The 19,011-nt window shown below is 42.3% G+C and overlaps 1 pseudogene; it reads right to left on the bottom strand.

Moving 5' to 3' along the window:
- Window positions 1-19,011, bottom strand: part of LOC119523119 — a 148,744-nt pseudogene that overhangs the window by 77,454 nt on the left and 52,279 nt on the right.

A 19,011-nucleotide genomic window follows, 5' to 3' on the forward strand; every position in this document is an offset into this window, starting at 1 on the left:
CACTGGCCAGGACCGACAGGGTGGGCTGTTCAGAAGGGGCACTTAATCTTACCGCATCCCCCAGCCAATGAGCTATGTGTGTGATTCTGGCAAAGGACTAAAGGTCTCCGCTTGCTGGCGGCGTGTGCGTCACTATGGGGCTATCAGCCCCATCAGAGTCCCGGGAACACAGCGGACCCTAGTTCAGGACTGGTATGTAAGCGATCGCATCTGCAGAGGCCGGGGAGCACAACTGTTCGACCCCATTCAGTTTGCCCAACAGAACAGACTGTCTTCAACACTCCTGGCTCTAACAAACCAGGAAAAGGACTTGACCATTTATAGTTTGATTTGGACTTTCGGTTTTCCATAGGTTCATTTCAATGCAGTGCATAGGGTGTATTTATTTTTCTCAAGTCAAACAAACCAAATGCTAAAGGTCACAGAATTGTTTCCTACCCTTTAAAACTCCCAACTTGATCCTCATTTCACTTATGGGGAAACTGAAGCCCTGAAAGATTAGATGACTTGCCTAAGGTTCCATGGCCAATTAGGGGCAGCAAGCCTTCGGCCCCCTGGCAGTTCGGCCCCCCCGCAGGGCTCTTTCCAACACTACAACGCCCCGTCAAGTTGGGCTGCGAGAAGAAGTCCAGGCAGTGAGTCATACAAAGTAATGTGCAGGTCTAAGGAGAGATCTATGGGATTGGAAGGGAACAAAAACTCCAAGGCTCTTACAGAACAGCCTAGTTACTGAGCTTCTCAGCCTCTCCCTGGGGTCAGACCACAGCGTAACAACTGGCTGCATTAAGAGAGACCCTGAGAAGCCACAAAAGACGTGGGACACCATGGCCCAAGTAGGATGTGTATGGCTCAGTCTTGGATTATGCCCATTGTTCCTTGTGTCTGTTCCTGCTAACTCGGACCCATTACCCTCCTTGGCTGACACCTGTGGCGTGTTCACAGATTTTCTCTCTTTCTCCCTCCCTCTGAATTCCCTATCCTGAATCTTCCATGCCTACGGCTGCCCCAAAGCCAGAGTACTCCCCCCCTCTCTCAGGCTATTAGTTCCTGTGGAAAAGGATGGGGGGTTGGTGGTGGGGGAAGGAAGTGGCAAGAGCATTTAAACACTTTCGCTTTTCAAAAATATCAACTAGAAGGTTCTATCAACCATCCCTTGGCATAGCTACAGAACAATGAAAAAGGATAATCAAAAACTGACCCTGGGGCCTTGCAAAGATCCTGGAGGGCCTGTTGAATCATCAGGAAAAGATGAAATTAGGTTCCACCCAGAATTAGGACTGAGTGCATGTTCTTATAGTTTTTGCTTTTCAAAACTGTTCACATCTATATGGTTTATGGTAACTTTCTCCTGGCCAAAATATTCTCTTAAAACTTTGCTCTCCAGCTAGGTATGACATTATTATCTTAGGGCAATTGTTTTGGTGATGTTTGTAAGAGAGTCAGGAAGTCACTTCAACTATCATAAAGATAATTCCTCATAAAACGGCATGGGTGGAGAGCTTTCACGTAGAAAAATAATCTGTGTAGAGAAAGTTAGCAAGAAAATTAGGCCTTGTTTAGCAAATGTGTGTTACAACAGTGATTGGCAATTAAATAAACCCAGAAAAATACAATTCAATTCTGACCATTTCTAAATTTGTGATAATCCAATCATGGGCTGGTATCTTTTGCCTTTCCTCTATCTATTAAAAAACAGCAACAACAGGTTTCTGAGTAAATTAAGAGTATAAACATGAGCTCTTAGGGGATGTTTAACCCAGTTCAGAGAACAAACTGTGAACAAGCTCCCTGACAACATTCATTTGCATATAAATAATTTGTGTGCTTATTTCAAATTATGTTTACCTACTCATTAGCACATACCCAGTCAAGACCTCTACTTGGCAATATTTTCTTAGCTGTTTATATTATCATTTCTGCTTGAAAATAATAAAAATAGATCATTTTAAAGTAGTCAATAATTCAGAACTGTCACAACATCAGAATGCCTATCTCTCCCATCCGTCTGTGTTAGAGAGGCCCACCTTTCAGCACCCACTGAGTCCTCATTAAAGAGCATTTAGAAGATGTCTATAAACACCCGACGCAGTGAGACCCTGAAGCAGTTTACGTGGTCATTAGGGGCATATAAACCAAGAGTCCACTTAGGAACCAACATGCCAGGGCTTTAAGAGGTGTTAAAAGGAAACAAAGAATCCTGAACATGTACTGCTTTTACAACTCAAAAAATTCTTATTAGTATAAAAAATTTCAGGGAAAGGGTAAAGTGACCTAGTAATTCATATGCTATCTGAGCCATAAAAGGGAGCTCAGAGGTCATCCTGGCCAACCCCCACCTCGGGCAAAAAAAAGCCCTCAGCAGAAGCTCAGCAAGCCAGCTCTTCCGAGCATCCAACTGCTTGAAGCATTAGACACTTTTTCCTTACATTGGGCCAAAATCTGCCTCCCTGTATTTCCTACACATTGGTCCAAGTTTCTAAAAGGAAAAGGCCCTGATGTTTTTATGGTTCTTGACATGGCACTTTTCATATACATGATCTCACTTTTCCCTTCTCAATAACGCTGTGAAGCAGGTATTATTATTATCCTTGTTTTATAGGTGAAGACCTTGAGAGAGAGAGGCTCAGTGACTGCTGGGGTTGCAGAGTGGTGAAGTGGCAGAGGCAGGGCTTACAGCCAGGTTCTCGAACTCTGCCTTTTATGCCATTTTCACTACCCTCCACCTTGCCTCTCACACATTTAAAAAAAAAAAAAAAAAGGCAGCTCCTGCTTCCCCAAAACGGCAGCCCTTAAAAGCAGGAATGGGTAGAATAATTGAAGGTATACTCTCTACCCAATCTCCCTGACAGATCTCTGCTACTCATGGGACTTAAAAAAAAAAAAAAAAAACTAAGCAGAGGGGCCCAGATCTGTATTTCCAGCCCAGACACTTATACTGAGTTCAGGAGCAGAATAGCCACTCTCTATCTGGGTATTCCACAGTACCTCAAATTCTTCAGCTTCTGAGATGAATTTATAAACTGTCCCCCATTTTCTCTCCACCCTCCATTCCTAATCTTAGTCAGAAATACCACCGTCCACAGAGGCAGTCATGACTCTCTCTCTCCCGCCTGCCCCACAACATCATAAGGATTCCATCACTTTGAACTCTTGTTATCTGATGCTTCTTCTCCATCCCCACTGCTACCACCTTACTCAGTGTACCATGATATTGCATCTAGGTGAATTCAACAGCCTTCTAAATGGTGTCTCTGCCTCCAGTCACAGCCCCTCAAATCCACCCTCCTCCAAGTAGATGGTCACCAGAGGATGCAATATGGCAATCTATATCCTTCCCCTGCTACCCAGCCTTCCAATGGCTTCCAGTTGCCTCCAGAAGTGATTCTCAAACCCAGCCAATCAAGAAAATCGCTGGGTATGTAGCTTAGATATCTGTACGTTTTTGCTTTTTAGTTCTCCTGGTGATTTGAATGATTCAGCCATGTTTGGAAGCTAATGGTGTACAAGGCAAATTTTACATCCTCGATAATCTGATTCCTGCCTCCAGCCATCACTCCCATCACGTCTCTCTTGCCAATTAACACTCTAGCCATCCTAGAGACGTACCATGTTGGCTCATACCTCTGTGACCACACTGGGGCTGAACTCTCAGCCTAGAATATTCTCTTTACCCTTGGCCAACCTCTACTGAGTTTCAAAACTCAACTAAGGTGTCACTTCTTCAGGAAGCCTTTCCTGACCACATCAGACTGGGTTAGATGCCCCCATAGCATTTCATGGAGGTTTCTATCATAGCACTTAGCACTTTGTGTTGAAATTATTTGCTCATGTGTCTGATGCCCTGACAAGCCTATAAGCTCCTTGAGACAAAGGCACGTGTTTATTTATCACTGGCAAGTGCTCAGTAAAAGTTGACCTGAAATGAGCCTTATTTCAAGCTCAGGCTCTACACTGAATAACTCTAGCTTTGGATTTCAGGCAAGTCAATACACCTGCTTTGGCCTCAGTTCCCACATCTGTAAAATAGGCATAATAAATCCCCATGTTCATTCATACAGAAAACATGTGAATGACCACTAAGTATGAGGCACTGGATTGTGTCAAGACTGAATGAATCAATTAATGTAAGTGAGGCTATTTTGTAAACTGTTACACAGTAGCAGAAAGGCATTTTGGCTTTTGCTTAGTCTTTCTAAACCAGAAATAACAATTTCATTCCATACAATCAACATCTCCTAAGCTTTAGTCTCCATTCGGCTCACCAAGGTATCAGGCCCCAAAGGGAATTGCACAGGCCTAACTGAGATTGGAAGTACACTCTGGGAAAGCATAACCCAGTGAGGTACCCACTCCAACTCCAACAGGGGCAGCACAAATCTCCCGAGGACAAGGGCTTCACAGCTGGGTATCACTGAAGAAAGGCCACAGAGCCCCAATCCTTCTCACTGACATCTGACTGCCCTCTGCTTGGGTTTCCATGGTAATGGGTGGAACCAGATGCAGCAGGCTGAACCTGGCTCAAGAAGCTGAGTTCCTGGGGCTCATTCAGGTCTTCCTGAAGCCAGTCTACTCAGTTGAGTCCTGGGTCCCCTGAGATTTCCTTGGGGAGATCATTCTCAGGGGCAGCAGTCTTAAAGGTTCATCCCACAGAGCACTGTTCTCTACAAAACTACACTGCTGTCTCTTAGAACTTGTATCCTGCAGACCCAGAGGGGCCATAAAACTCCCCAAAGTCCTTGGACTAAAGGTTCTTGGGCCTGTTCTGAACTCCCATTCTCTCCCATATTGCTGTTGATTCTCTTGGGGGAAGTCCCAGTCCACAAATTGCTCCTCAGAACTCCAAGCTCTATAGGCAGCTAGCAATGACATCACATGACCATCATGCCTATCAACCTAAAGGAATCTGATTCCTCACCCATCCAGAAGTGACTCCTAGAGCTTAGGGGCTATGAGAAGTTATACCAAGAGCCAGGCAAGGAGGGGATGGAAGCACTTCCTTTACATACAGAACCCCAAAAGGTATACATCCACACTCAATCAAGTTCTTATCACTCACCTCCTCTGGATTCCAGCTAGGTGATCATGCTTACTCCTAAGAAATCTCAAGATTTGGAGCTCTTTGGTTAGGAGAGAAAATGCAAAAGATGAAACCTGTGTGACACTTGACGCCCATAAAGGCCCCAAATACCCACTTTGCAGTAATCATGTTAGTTCACACTTAATGCCACAGAGAATTTAGGCTTGAGGGATCACAGTTTAGCCCATGGGACATCTGAATCACTCATTCAGTAAATATTTACTGAGCACCTACTTTATAGCTGAAAAATTAGCCTGTCCTTGGAGAGCTCACAGCCTAGTATGGAAGACACACATTTAAACAAAAGAGTTTTGTAAAAAGTACAGAAAAAATACAGAGCTGGATGTAATTCATGGTGCCTGGAAGCCTCAGAAAAGGATTTCCAGAAGAGGGGACAGGGTTTTAAGAATGGAAGGTGGTGGTTCACTAAGCAGACAAGGTAGGAAGAGGGGTCCAAGCAGAGGGAACATGTTAAAAGTCTCAGAAGAGTATCAGTGCAGCCTGGGATAAGGTGGGGGTTGGGAAGTGGTGAGAGATGAGGCAGAACAGTAGGCAGGAAGCAGACCAATATGCCAGGCTAAGGAGCTTGAATTATATCCTTTAGAAAAGTGTTTGTTCTTTGCAGTGATATAGCATGACCAAATTTTGAGTTTGGAAAACCAACTTATGTCAGTGGGCTGGGTGGAGGAAGGTTGTAGGGGTATTCTGGTTTGCTAATACTGCTATTAAGCAAAATACCAGAAATGGATTGGCTTTTATAAAGGGGGTTTATTTGGTTACACAGTTACAGTCTTAAGGCCATAAAGTGTCCAAGGTAACACATCAGCAATCAGGTACCTTCACTGGAGGATGGCCAATGGCGTCCATAAAACCTCTGTTAACTGGGAAGGCACATGGCTGGCATCTGCTCCAGAGTTCTGGTTTCAAAATGGATTTCTCCCAGGACATTCCCCTCTAGGCTACAGCTTCTTTCAAAATGTCACTCTCAGTTGCTCTTGGGGCATTTATCCTCTCTTAGCTTCTCCGGAGCAAAATCTGCTTTCAAGAGCCATCTTCAAACTGCCTCTCATCTACAGCTCCTGTACGTTCTTCAAAGTGTCCCTCTTGGCTGTAGCTCCTCTTCAAAATGTCACTCTCAGCTGCACTGAGTTCCTTCTGTTTGTCAGCTCATTTATATGGCTCCAGTAATTTAATTCAGACCCACCCTGAATGGGTGGGCCAACACCTCCATGGAAATTATCCAATTGGTGTCACCACCCACAGTTGGGTGGGGTGCATCTCCATGGAAACACTCAAAGAATTACAATTTAATTAACACTGTTAGGTCTGCCCACACAAGATTACATCAAAGATAATGGCATTTGGGGGGACATAATACATTCAAACTGGCACATTCCACCCCCTGGACCCCAAAATGACATGATCTTTCCATATACAAAATACATTCATCCCATCGCAATATCACAAAAACTTAAATCATTTCAGTAACAATAGTTAAGTACAAAATTCCATCAAAATCAATTATCGGCATGGTCAGTCCTAAGGCATAATTTTCCTTTAGCTGTGGATCTGTGAACTTAGAACAAGTTATGTGCTTCCAATATACAAAGGAGGGACATTCATAGGATAAACATTCCCATTGCCATAAGGAGAAACGATAAGGAAAACAGGGTTAACAGGACCAAAACAGTTCCTAAAACCCTCAGGACAAACTCCATTAGATTTCAAAGTCTGAAAGTCATTAACAGAACGATGTTGCATCCTTGGGGCTTGAGAGAGCGGAAGTCTAACCCTTCCTAAGGGCCTTTGTGGCAGCCCTTTCCTCTCCAAACGCTGGGGTGAGTTCTCCAACATATCCACACATAGGGGAGACCACCTTCTTCTCAGCCCCACCTTCCTCAAACATCAGGGCAGCACCCAGATTCCCTTCCATCTCCGGGGCACATGCTCAACCCCTTCAGAACACTGGGGTGGCAGTCAGGCTCTCCCCATTCCCCTGGGAATGTGCTTCACCCTCTTTGAAGCCTGGCATGGCAAAACTCTTCCAAAGCATCGAGGCAGAAGGCCCACCCTCGACCTCTGGGGCAAACTCACCCTTTCCATGCATGTGGGCCACTCCACTCTCCCAGCCCGAGACCTCTTGACTCTAGACCTCAACCTCCATGGCTCTGTCTTTGAAGAAATTTTTCCTTCAATTTGTTCCTCTGTCCCCTCCAGTCCAGATCGGCCATGGCTCCAGCTGTACAGTTCTCTCAAAAATCTTGTTGGCTTGGCATGAAGCACACAGAGGTCAAAACCAGCAGACAATAGGACTTTCCACAAATCCTTTCTGGATAACTCCATTTCCAATCCCGGCTTGTACTGAAATGGCGGCTGGGTTCCATGTTTGGTTAAATCCTCACGTGGGGCTGTAACCTCTGGGGTCTCACTTTCCGGAAGCCTGGAATCTTCCAAACAATTAGTTTCTGATTTCTTCATACTCAAGAGTTCAGTTCTTAGCTTATCTCTCTCTGCTCGCATTTTACCATAAACTGCAAGGAGAAGCCATGCTATGTCTACAAATTTTAGTCTCAAAATCTCATCAGCCAAGTACCCCAGCTTGTCACTCTCAAATTCTTCCTTCCATCCGACACCAGGACTCAATTTTGCCAAATTCTCTGCCACTTTAAAGCAAGGATCACCTTTCTTCCAGTTCACAACAACACATTCATCATTTCTGTTCAAGGCCTCATGAGAAGTATCTTCAGAGTCCACATTTCTACAACAGTCTCTTCAAAGCAATTTAGGCCTTTTCTATCACAATTCTCCTAGAATCTTCCCCTTATCCATTTAAAAAGCTGTTCTGACATGTTTGGTATTTGCAAACTCAGCAGCACCCCACTTCTCTGGTACCAAAATCCATTCCAGTTTGCTAATGCTGCCATTCTGCAAAATACCAGAAATGGATTGGCTTTTATAAAGGGGGTTTATTTGGTTAAAAAGTTACAGTCTTGAAGCCATAAAGTATCCAAGGTAAGGGGTATGGTACTTTCACCGAAGGATGGCCAATGGCATCCAGAAAACCTCTGTTAGCTGGGAAGGCACGTGGCTCCAGAGTTCTGGTTTCAAAATGGCTTTCTCCCAGGACATTCCTCTCTATGCTAGAGCGCCTCAAAAATGTCACTCTTAGTTGCTCTTGGGGGTGTTTGTCCTCTCTCAGCTTCTCTGGAGCAAAAGTCTGCTTTCAAAGGCATCTCCAAAATGTCTCTGTAAGCTGCAGCTCCTCTGCATTCTTCAAAGTGTCTCTCTTGGCTGTAGCAAGCTCGCTGCTTCTGTCTGAGCTTATATAGTTCTCTAGTGAACTAACCATGGCCCACGCTGAATGGGCAAGGCCACACCTCCATGGAAATTATCCAATCAGACTTATCACCTACAGTTGGGTGGGTCACATCTCCATGGAAACACTCAAAGAATTACAATCTAATCAACACTAATACATCTGCCCACACAAGATTGCATCAAAGATAATGACATTTTGGGGGCCATAATACATTCAGACTGACACAAGGGGCATGCTAAGAGACTAGAGGAAGGAAGAAAAGATTGAAAAACCATTGCAATAGTATAAATGAAATATCATAAAAGCTTGGACAAAGTAGCAGCTTATGCATAAAGACAGCAGGTTTGAGAGAATTTTATGGTAGAACAGGCAGGACTTGGTGAGTATTTGGCTTTGGAGGAAAGGGAGAGATGAAGGGCCTGGAATTATAGGAAGATTTCTGTCCTGTGAGCTCCAGATGGGCAGGGTTGCCATCAACTGGAAATATGAGAGGAGGAGCAGGTTTTGGGAAGCTGGGGTGGAAAGAGTTCAGCTTGCTGCCACTAAGTTTAAGAGTTCTGTGAAGTAAGAGATATCTTGTGGAGAGTTGGATAGGTGAGTCTGAAGTCTGAAGTTCTGGGAAGATTTGGGGGCCAGAAATATATATATATATCAGAGTCATCAGTGTGTAGGTGATAGTTCCAATCTTGGGATTACAATAAAAATAACCAAGGGAGAAGGTGACAGTGCTCACAGAAGAGGATGGTCAAGGAAGAATGTAACAATAATTAAGGGGCAGGAAAAAATAAACTGAGATGAAATGATCAGAGATAAGAGAACCAGGAGACTAAAGGATCTAGGAAGTCAAAAGAGGACAGAGATCAAGGAGAGAGGAAAGACTTTCAGATAAAAGAGAGCAAAGAGAAAACAGATGCATGGTATTATGAATGTAACACAGAACTTGGCAAAATGAATCAACTCTTCCCTATCCCATCTTTTACATCCAGAAATGATGTCAACCTTCAAGCTTGCACAGTTAGAATAATAATTGTATAATTAACAGAAATAGGGAACACAAGAAGAAGAATAAATAGCTTAGGAGGAAAGCTGATGAGTTTCAGTTGAGATATACCAATTCTGAGTTGCAATCAAGACATTAAGGTTTAGTAAGCACATGGGTATCTGAAACAATCTCAAGAGAAAGGTCAGGGTTGGGAGTAAATATTTGGAAATCATCTGCGTGAAGGTATTAGTGGGATCCATACAATTCTCATGGAAGAGAATATAATATCAAAAGTGATGACATACAAATGGCCAAAGTGCACGAGAAGAAGCTCAACATCATGAGTCATTAGGGAAATGCAAATCAAAGAACAATGAGAGAGGCGGGGCAAGATGGCAGACTGGTGAGCTGTATGTTTTAGTTACTCCTCCAGGAAAGTAGGTAGAAAGCCAGGAACTGCGTGGACTGGACACCACAGAGCAATCTGACTTTGGGCATACTTCATACAACACTCATGAAAACGTGGAACTGCTGAGATCAGCGAAATCTGTAAGTTTTTGTGGCCAGGGGACCCGCGCCCCTCCCTGCCAGGCTCAGTCCCGGGGGAGGAGGGGCTGTCAGCTCCGGGAAGGAGAAGGGAGAACTGCAGTGGCAGCCCTTATCGGAAACTCATTCTACTGATCCAAATTCCAACCATAGATAGACTGAGACCAGACACCAGAGAATCTGAGAGCAGCCAGCCCAGCAGAGAGGAGACAGGCATAGGAAAAAACAACACGAAAAACTCCAAAATAAAAGCGGAGGATTTTTGGAGTTCTGGTGAACATAGAAAGGGGAAGGGCCCTGAGGCGCATATGCAAATCCCGAAGAAAAGCTGATCTCTCTGCCCTGTGGACCTTTCCTTAATGGCCCTGGTTGCTTTGTCTCTTAGCATTTCAATAACCCATTAGATCTCTGAGGAGGGCCCTTTTTTTTTTTTTTTTTTTTAATCCTTTTTTCTTTTTCTAAAACAATTACTCTAAGAAGCCCAATACAGAAAGCTTCAAAGACTTGCTATTTGGGCAGGTCAAGTCAAGAGCAGAACTAGGAGAGCTCTGAGACAAAACGCAATAATCCAGTGGCTGAGAAAATTCACTAAACACCATAACTTCCCAAGAAAAGGGGGGTGTCCGCTCACAGCCATCATCCTGGTGGACAGGAAACACTCCTGCTCATCGCCAGCCCCATAGCCCAGAACTGCCCCAGACAACCCAGTGTGATGAAGTGCTTCAAATAACAGGCACACACCACAAAACTGGGCGTGGACATTAGCCTTCCCTGCAACCTCAGCTGATTGTCCCAGAGTTGGGAAGGTAGAGCAGTGTGAATTAACAAAGCCCCATTCAGCCATCATTTCAGCAGACTGGGAGCCTCCCTACACAGCCCAGCAGCCCAGAACTGCCCTGGGGGGACGGCACTCACCTGTGACATAGCACAGTCATCCCTCAACAGAGGACCCGGGGTGCACGGCCTGGAAGAGGGGCCCACTTGCAAGTCTCAGGAGCCATACGCCAATACCAAGGACTTGTGGGTCAGTGGCAGAGACAAACTGTGGCGGGACTGAACTGAAGGATTAGACTATTGCAGCAGCTTTAAAACTCTAGGATCACCACGGAGATTTGATTGTTAGAGCCACCCCCCCCCTCCCTGACTGCCCAGAAACACGCCCCATATACAGGGCAGGCAACACCAACTACACACGCAAGCTTGGTACACCAATTGGACCCCACAAGACTCACTCCCCCACTCACCAAAAAGGCTAAGCAGGGGAGAACTGGCTTGTGGAGAACAGGTGGCTCGTGGACGCCACCTGCTGGTTAGTTAGAGAAAGTGTACTCCACGAAGCTGTAGATCTGATAAATTAGAGATAAGGACTTCAATTGGTCTACAAATCCTAAAAGAACACTATCAAGTTCAGCAAATGCCACGAGGCCAAAAACAACAGAAAATTATAAAGCATATGAAAAAACCAGACGATATGGATAACCCAAGCCCAAGCACCCAAATCAAAAGATCAGAAGAGACACAGCACCTAGAGCAGCTACTCAAAGAACTAAAGATGAACAATGAGACCATAGTACGGGAGACAAAGGAAATCAAGAAGACCCTAGAAGAGCATAAAGAAGACATTGCAAGACTAAATAAAAAAATGGATGATCTTATGGAAATTAAAGAAACTGTTGACCAAATTAAAAAGATTCTGGACACTCATAGTACAAGACTAGAGGAAGTTGAACAACGAATCAGTGACCTCGAAGATGACAGAATGGAAAATGAAAGCATAAAAGAAAGAATGGGGAAAAAAATTGAAAAAATCGAAATGGACCTCAGGGATATGATAGATAATATGAAACGTCCAAATATAAGACTCATTGGTGTCCCAGAAGGGGAAGAAAAGGGTAAAGGTCTAGGAAGAGTATTCAAAGAAATTGTTGGGGAAAACTTCCCAAATCTTCTAAACAACATAAATACACAAATCATAAATGCTCAGCGAACCCCAAATAGAATAAATCCAAATAAACCCACTCCGAGACATATACTGATCACACTGTCAAACACAGAAGAGAAGGAGCAAGTTCTGAAAGCAGCAAGAGAAAAGCAATTCACCACATACAAAGGAAACAGCATAAGACTAAGTAGTGACTACTCAGCAGCCACCATGGAGGCAAGAAGGCAGTGGCACGATATATTTAAAATTCTGAGTGAGAAAAATTTCCAGCCAAGAATACTTTATCCAGCAAAGCTCTCCTTCAAATTTGAGGGAGAGCTTAAATTTTTCACAGACAAACAAATGCTGAGAGAATTTGCTAACAAGAGACCTGCCCTACTGGAGATACTAAAGGGAGCCCTACAGACAGAGAAACAAAGAAAGGACAGAGAGACTTGGAGAAAGGTTCAGTACTAAAGAGATTCGGTATGGGTACAATAAAGGATATTAATAGAGAGAGGGGAAAAATATGACAAACATAAACCAAAGGATAAGATGGCTGATTCAAGAAATGCCTTCACGGTTATAACGTTGAATGTAAATGGATTAAACTCCCCAATTAAAAGATATAGATTCGCAGAATGGATCAAAAAAAATGAACCATCAATATGTTGCATACAAAAGAACAATGAGATACCACCTCACACCCACTGGAATGGCTATTGGTTAAAAAACAAACAGAAAATAACAAGTGTTAATGAGGATATAGAGAAGTTGGAACCCTCATACATTTCTGGTGGGAATGTAATACAGTGCAGCCACTTTGGAAAACAGACTGGAAGTTCCTCAGAGTTAAACACAGAGTTACTATATGACCCAGTAATTCCACTCCTACATATCTACCAAAGAAAAATGAAAACGTGTCCACACAAAAACTTGTACATGAATATCCATAGCAGCATTATTCACAATAGCCAAAAGGTGAAAGCAACCCAAATGCTCAATAACTGATGAATGGATAAATAAAATATGGTATATCCCTACAGTGGAATATTATTCAACCATAAAAAGGAATGAGGCACTGATACATGCTACAACATGGATGCACCTTGATAACATTATGGTAAGTGAAAGAAGCCAATCACAAAAGACCACTGTGGTAATCTGAAGCTGTATCTACCCCAGAAAAACATGCTCCTTAATCTAATCCATTCCTGTGGGTGTGAACCCATTGTAGGTGGGACCTTTTGATGAGGCTACTTCAGTTAAGGTGTGCCCACCTCATTCGGGATGGGTCTTAATCCTCCTACTGGAATCCTTTATAAGCAGAGTGCAATTCAGAAAGACAAAGAAAAAGTCACAGGAAGCAAGAAACTGAAATTCAATGGAACTGGGAAGAGAATTGAGAGACCAGGAGAGGCTGCCATGTGCATGGCCATGTGACAGAGGAGCCAAGGACCAAGGATCACCAGCAGCCGGCCCCAGAAGACCACAGTCTTCGGGGAGAAAGCATCACCTTGATGAAGCCTTGATTTGGACTTTCTTTTAGCCTCCAAACCATAAGCTAATAAATTCCCATTGTTTAAGCCTACCCATATCATGGTATTTGCTTGAGCAGCCTAGGAAACTAGAACAACCACATATGGTATGATTCAATTTATATGAAACATCCAGAATAGACAAATCTATAGAGACAGAAAGTAGATTAGTAGTTGTCTAGGGCTGGGGGAAATATGGGGAAAATGCTGAATGACTGCTAATGAATACGGGGTTTCCTTTGGGGTGATGAAAATGTTCTAAAATTGACTGTGGTGATTGTGGTGATTGTGGTGATTGTGGTGATGGTTGCATGACTCTGTGAATATACTAGAAACCATTGAATTGTATACTTTAAATGAGTAAATTGTATAGTGTGTGATTTATAGCTCAACAAAGCTGTTAAAATGCTAATGAATTGGAAAATCTCAGTAAAATTGACAATTTTCTAGGAAAATCAGAAAAATGGATTCACAAAAAGATTACATGGAAAAACGGATTGTTAAAAACATGTCCTCCAACCAGTGTTATGGTGCCCAATTTTATGAGCAAGTTCCTTTTAATTTACAAGGGACAGCTCATTTTCATGCTTTAAAAGTGGTTCCCAGTACGGAAGTAAAAAAGGGAATCATCCCCATTTATTTTATAAAATTAAAGTTATCCTAATGATGAACACACTCATACGCACATCCAGAAAGAAAACTGAGAAAGCAACGTCACTTATGAATTTAGATGCAAAAATCCTAAATAAAATCACAGCAAACCAAATCCAGCAAGACAAAGAATACTACACCATAAGCATGGGGGGTTTATTCCAGGCATGCAATTTAATAGTAGAAAAATATAGACACAGAGTTCATTACACCAATTAGTGAAAGGAGAAAACCTGTATGAACGACAAAGAATTAATGTTTTAAATTTATAAAATATCTCATAAAAAATAAGGAAAATACCTAGACCAGAACAAAACAGTGGGCAAAGAAGAAAAGGCAAGACATTCAGCCTCATTAGTAATCAAATAAACCTAACTTTAAAATGAGATACCAATTCTTTGCCATTCAAATTGGCAAGAATTTTCTAACATAATATCCAGTGATATCAAAGATTCAGAAAAAAATGGCATGCCCACACCCTGCCTGTAAGATGAGGATTGTTTCAGGGTGATTAGCCTAAGTGTCCTACAGTAGCAGATTGGTCAAATAAATTGTGGTATTTTCATACAATGGAATGCTATGCAGCCATTGAAAGTGTCATAGAAGAAGTATTAACTTAAAAGGATATATTAAGAGAAAAAGATTATGAAAGAGTATGTAGAGTATAATTCCATTAAATATGTGTGTCTGTGTGTACACATATTATCATGTCTGTGTACAGAAAAGAAGACGGGGTGGATATAATAAAATGTTGATAGTGGTTACCTCTGAGTGGTAAGGATATGAGTGGTTTTACATTCTCTTTTTGCATATATGTTCTCTAAATTTTCTATAATAAACATGTACTGCTTTGCTAAAGAAAAAATACAAGAGAGCCTTTTAATGTTCATACTCTTTAACTCAGAAGTTCCACTTCTAGAAATTTATCCTGATAATCAGACATGCACAGAAAGATTTATGTACAAGAATAAACATTGCTGATAACAGCAAAAGAGCAAACAACTAAATGCCTAGTAATAGGAATTATAAAGTATGATATGGCTAGAGGATGGAACACTGGGTGATATTAAAAATCATAAAGTCGAAGAATATTTAAAGACCTAGAAAATTAAGTGAAAAGGGCAGATTATAAAATGGTAACTACTATACATACCTAATTAAAAAAAAATCTAAGCAAGAAAAAACTGAAGGGAAGCATCCCAAATGAGCATCAACTATGGTTATCTCCAAGTGGCAGGACCACAGGTGATTTATTTTTATCTTTCTGCATTTTCTACAATGAACTTTTAAACCACAAAAAAATTTAAGCTTGCATTCGAGGAACAAGGAGAGAGAAAAGACAGAATAACATAGTAATTCTCTGTGCTGCCATTATGCTGTGAGATATTTCTTTCCAAGCATGCTGGCACCCCATCAGTGAAACCAAGAATTAGTCCTGAATGAGTGGCAAGAACATAGATTAAAACAAATGAGACAAAAGGGCAATGTACCAGTATGCTGTCTGTGTAGTTTTAATAAAGTAAAAACATAGAAAATCTGGAAACCAATATATCAAGTTGTTAACAATGGTTAATTCTTGTTGGTAGAAGCATGGGTGACGGTTACTTTTTTGAGTGTAATTTTATGGGTTTTATTTTCCAAAAATAAAAGAAAACAAATAAAGCCAAGTGGGGAGCTACAGAGATTTCCACTCAGTGGTTCTGAGACAGTAGGGGCACATCTCCTGGGATGGGAGGGAGAGTCTGCGTCTAGTGCTTTCCTCTCCTGGTCTCCGGGGACAAGTGTAGGGCCACAATGCCAGTCTCTTCATTTCCTGCATGTCAAGGAGACCCTCACAAATTAGGGTTATGGATCCGTAGGGCTCCAGAGCATCTAATCACACAGAGCCTCCAGTCAGAAGCATTCTCCCCATGCCACAGAACTCTCTATTCCAGCTTGTTTGCCATCTGCCACTAGACTGTGAGCTCCTGGCGGGCAGAGAGTGTGGTTTCACTCAAATCTTGCTTCTGTCCCTCCCATAGTGCCTCGTGGAAAGCAGGTGTTCAACGAACACTTATGAGAGTATGAAAGGCAGGCAGGTATGCTTCGTGCCTTACTTGGGAGTAGAGGGACAAGGATACCAGCAACCCAGAGGCGTTTCATCCTCTCAGGAAAGTACAACCCAGGCCACTACTAGGTCAGGTCTTGAAGGGCACACAGCTGCAGACGTCTCATGGGCGAGACTGCCACCTAGTGGAAGGAGGCAGGCGTGGGCAGTGATGAAAGCGCATCAAAGAAGAAATAAAGGCTGGTCCAAAAAGATCTTCTTTTAAATAAAAATATAGAAATAATCACAACTTGTGGAACAGTGGGGGCCAGATGAAACTGTGTAAAGACACGGCAGCAACGATCTCAATATGGCATCAACATACAAACTTACCTAGGATAGAACAGGTTTCCTCATTTTCAAAATTAAGGAACACATCCCATCTCACTGCCCAAGACTTACAGACTAACCCTAAGGGTCACCAACTCAAGGTTCCTGTGGATGCTGCAGCAGTCCTATAACTTTAAAATTATTCTACCTATTTAAACGTTATTTCTCTTACTTAGTAGGGAGATGATGGAAGTTGTCTATCAGAAGAAGTATATAATGGGAGGAATCTCCTTAGCTAAAGGTTCAGATGAAGGTATGTGTATTAGTTAGGGTTCTCTAGGGAAACGGAATCAATGAGAGATATCTATGAATATAAGATTTATAAAAGTGTATCACCCAACTGTGGGTATGCAAGAGTCCAAATTCTGTAGGGCAGGCAGCAAACTGGCAACTCCAATGAAGATGTTCAATGAACTCCTCAGGAAATGAACTGGCAACTTTGATGAACTCCTTAGGAAACGCTTCGCTGGTCAGCCGAAGAAGAAGTGAAGGTCCTGTATCTATCTCGCTTAAAAGTCTTCAACTGATTGATTGGATTAAATCCAGCCAACTGCATTCTCTCATTGTGGAAGACACACCCTTCGTTGACATCATCAGTCACAGCTCCATCCAATTGACTGATGATTTAATAAACCAGCCTGTTGGTTTATTAACCAGCCACAAACATCCTCACAGCAACAGTTAAGCCAGTGCTTGCTTGACCAGACAGCTGGGTACCATCACCTGGCCAAGTTGACACATGAACCTAACCATCACAGTATGGAAAATCAACTTTCTCCATTAGAAATTAATTCTTCAAATATACACTCCCAAGGCACTATAAAGTGATCTTTAAAAAGATTTCAGGGACAGAAAAACTCTGGTCAAAATTACACAGCACTTGTCTTTTCCCCCTTAAATATAAGCCAAATAGTGGCTGTCAAATCCCTCCATTTCCTCTGTCTACCATCAGAATGGAATGAGCCCCTATTGCTCAAGCGCATACAAAACAGGTCTGAAGGCATGTGTGGGTTAAATACCTCAGACAGTCTGACCAACCAGAGGTAGTCAATCTGGACTTGGACCTTCATGGAACCCACAGACTTGATGCCAAGAGTACTATATGCAGCTAGAGGGGTCCTTTCTAAATGAGAGCCTTTGTAAGGCAAGGCAAAGGACGGTTCTTTTTGTAAGTGTGTGTGATTGAGCCAGGAGAGATCCTGGCCAGTGTAATTAGAAAGAGCCCATAGATTTCAAGAGGTAACATGTCTCCTACTTTTAAACACTAGCACAATAAAAGAGCTCACAATAAAGCTGGCCGACCTCCATAATGCTTTTTATCCAGACTCTCATTAGTTTCCAATTGACCTCTCTCTTCCTCATCCTAATTTGGCCAAACTTACACATTCTAGCCATACTATTCCTACAGTCTAAATTGGGTCATTTCATATTTCTCCTCAAAAACCTTCAATGACTCCCTATTTCTACTAAACAGAGTCAAAATACCTAAGGATGGTTTTCAAGGACCTCAAAAATGTGGCCCCAACCAACCATTCCAAATATATTTGACATAATTCTCCCATCGTGATCCTGTGCTCCAGCCAAACCAAATTGCTCACTGTTCAACTATATCAATATATATGTTTTTCCTCCCGAACCATGAAAAAAATCAAGTCATCCCAAAAAGGTATTAGCATAATTCCCAAGTGCTATAAGAAACCTGCCCAGAAGAGAAGCAGCCTCAGAAGTGCTATCACATAAAACATTTCCTTTGAAAATGCAGATCCAAGCATGATAACTCAAGAGTTTACACCTCTCAGTGCCTGATCTGGGTTATTTTAACACTTATTAGAGTACTGACCAGTCCACTGCTTTCCAAACATTTTTAGAGTTTTGCCATTTCATTGGTTCTTACCCACCCCCTAACTGCTACATCTTTTTTCAAAAATTAAAGTCAATTAAAGTAAATTTGTCTTTGAGCAGAAAGCAATTTTGTTAGGCATTCTGAGAGCCTATGAGACACTCTGGAATGCTACAAAAATGGAATTGAGAATCACTGGTTTGGCAAACATGTTTTTCTCTCCATGCTTTGTTGTTTCCTCCTACAAAATGGGAGCTAACAAATAGTCCTACTTTCTCCCAAGCCTCTTAACCTGGGATATACAGAACAATGCTGTACATAAAGCACTTTGTTTTCCCCAGAATAAAGGCATTATATATAACCCAGGTAAAGTAATTTAGGCACAACCCCAAAATCTTATGATAGTAAGCATTCCAAATATTACCTGAAAAATGTAACACATTATCACATTACTCAAAAACAGAAATAAAGTGGCTACAGAAAGACATTTACGTTACTGAACTTACATTTGAAGTAGCTACCATGACACTTGGAAGATGTACAGCCAACATTCCAACAGAATTGCCCTTTGGGGATGGCTTTAGCTTCTGTGAAAGGAGGAGGCCCTTGTGAGGTAGGGATGGGAGTTCAGGACTTTCAGAAGACAGTATGTCTAAATTTCCACTTGGTTGTCTGTTGAAATGTTTCTTTCTGCAGAGAGATTAGAAGTGAAGCATTGGGA

This window comes from Choloepus didactylus, chromosome X (assembly GCF_015220235.1).
Source record: "Choloepus didactylus isolate mChoDid1 chromosome X, mChoDid1.pri, whole genome shotgun sequence".
Classification (NCBI taxonomy): Eukaryota; Metazoa; Chordata; class Mammalia; order Pilosa; family Megalonychidae; genus Choloepus; species Choloepus didactylus.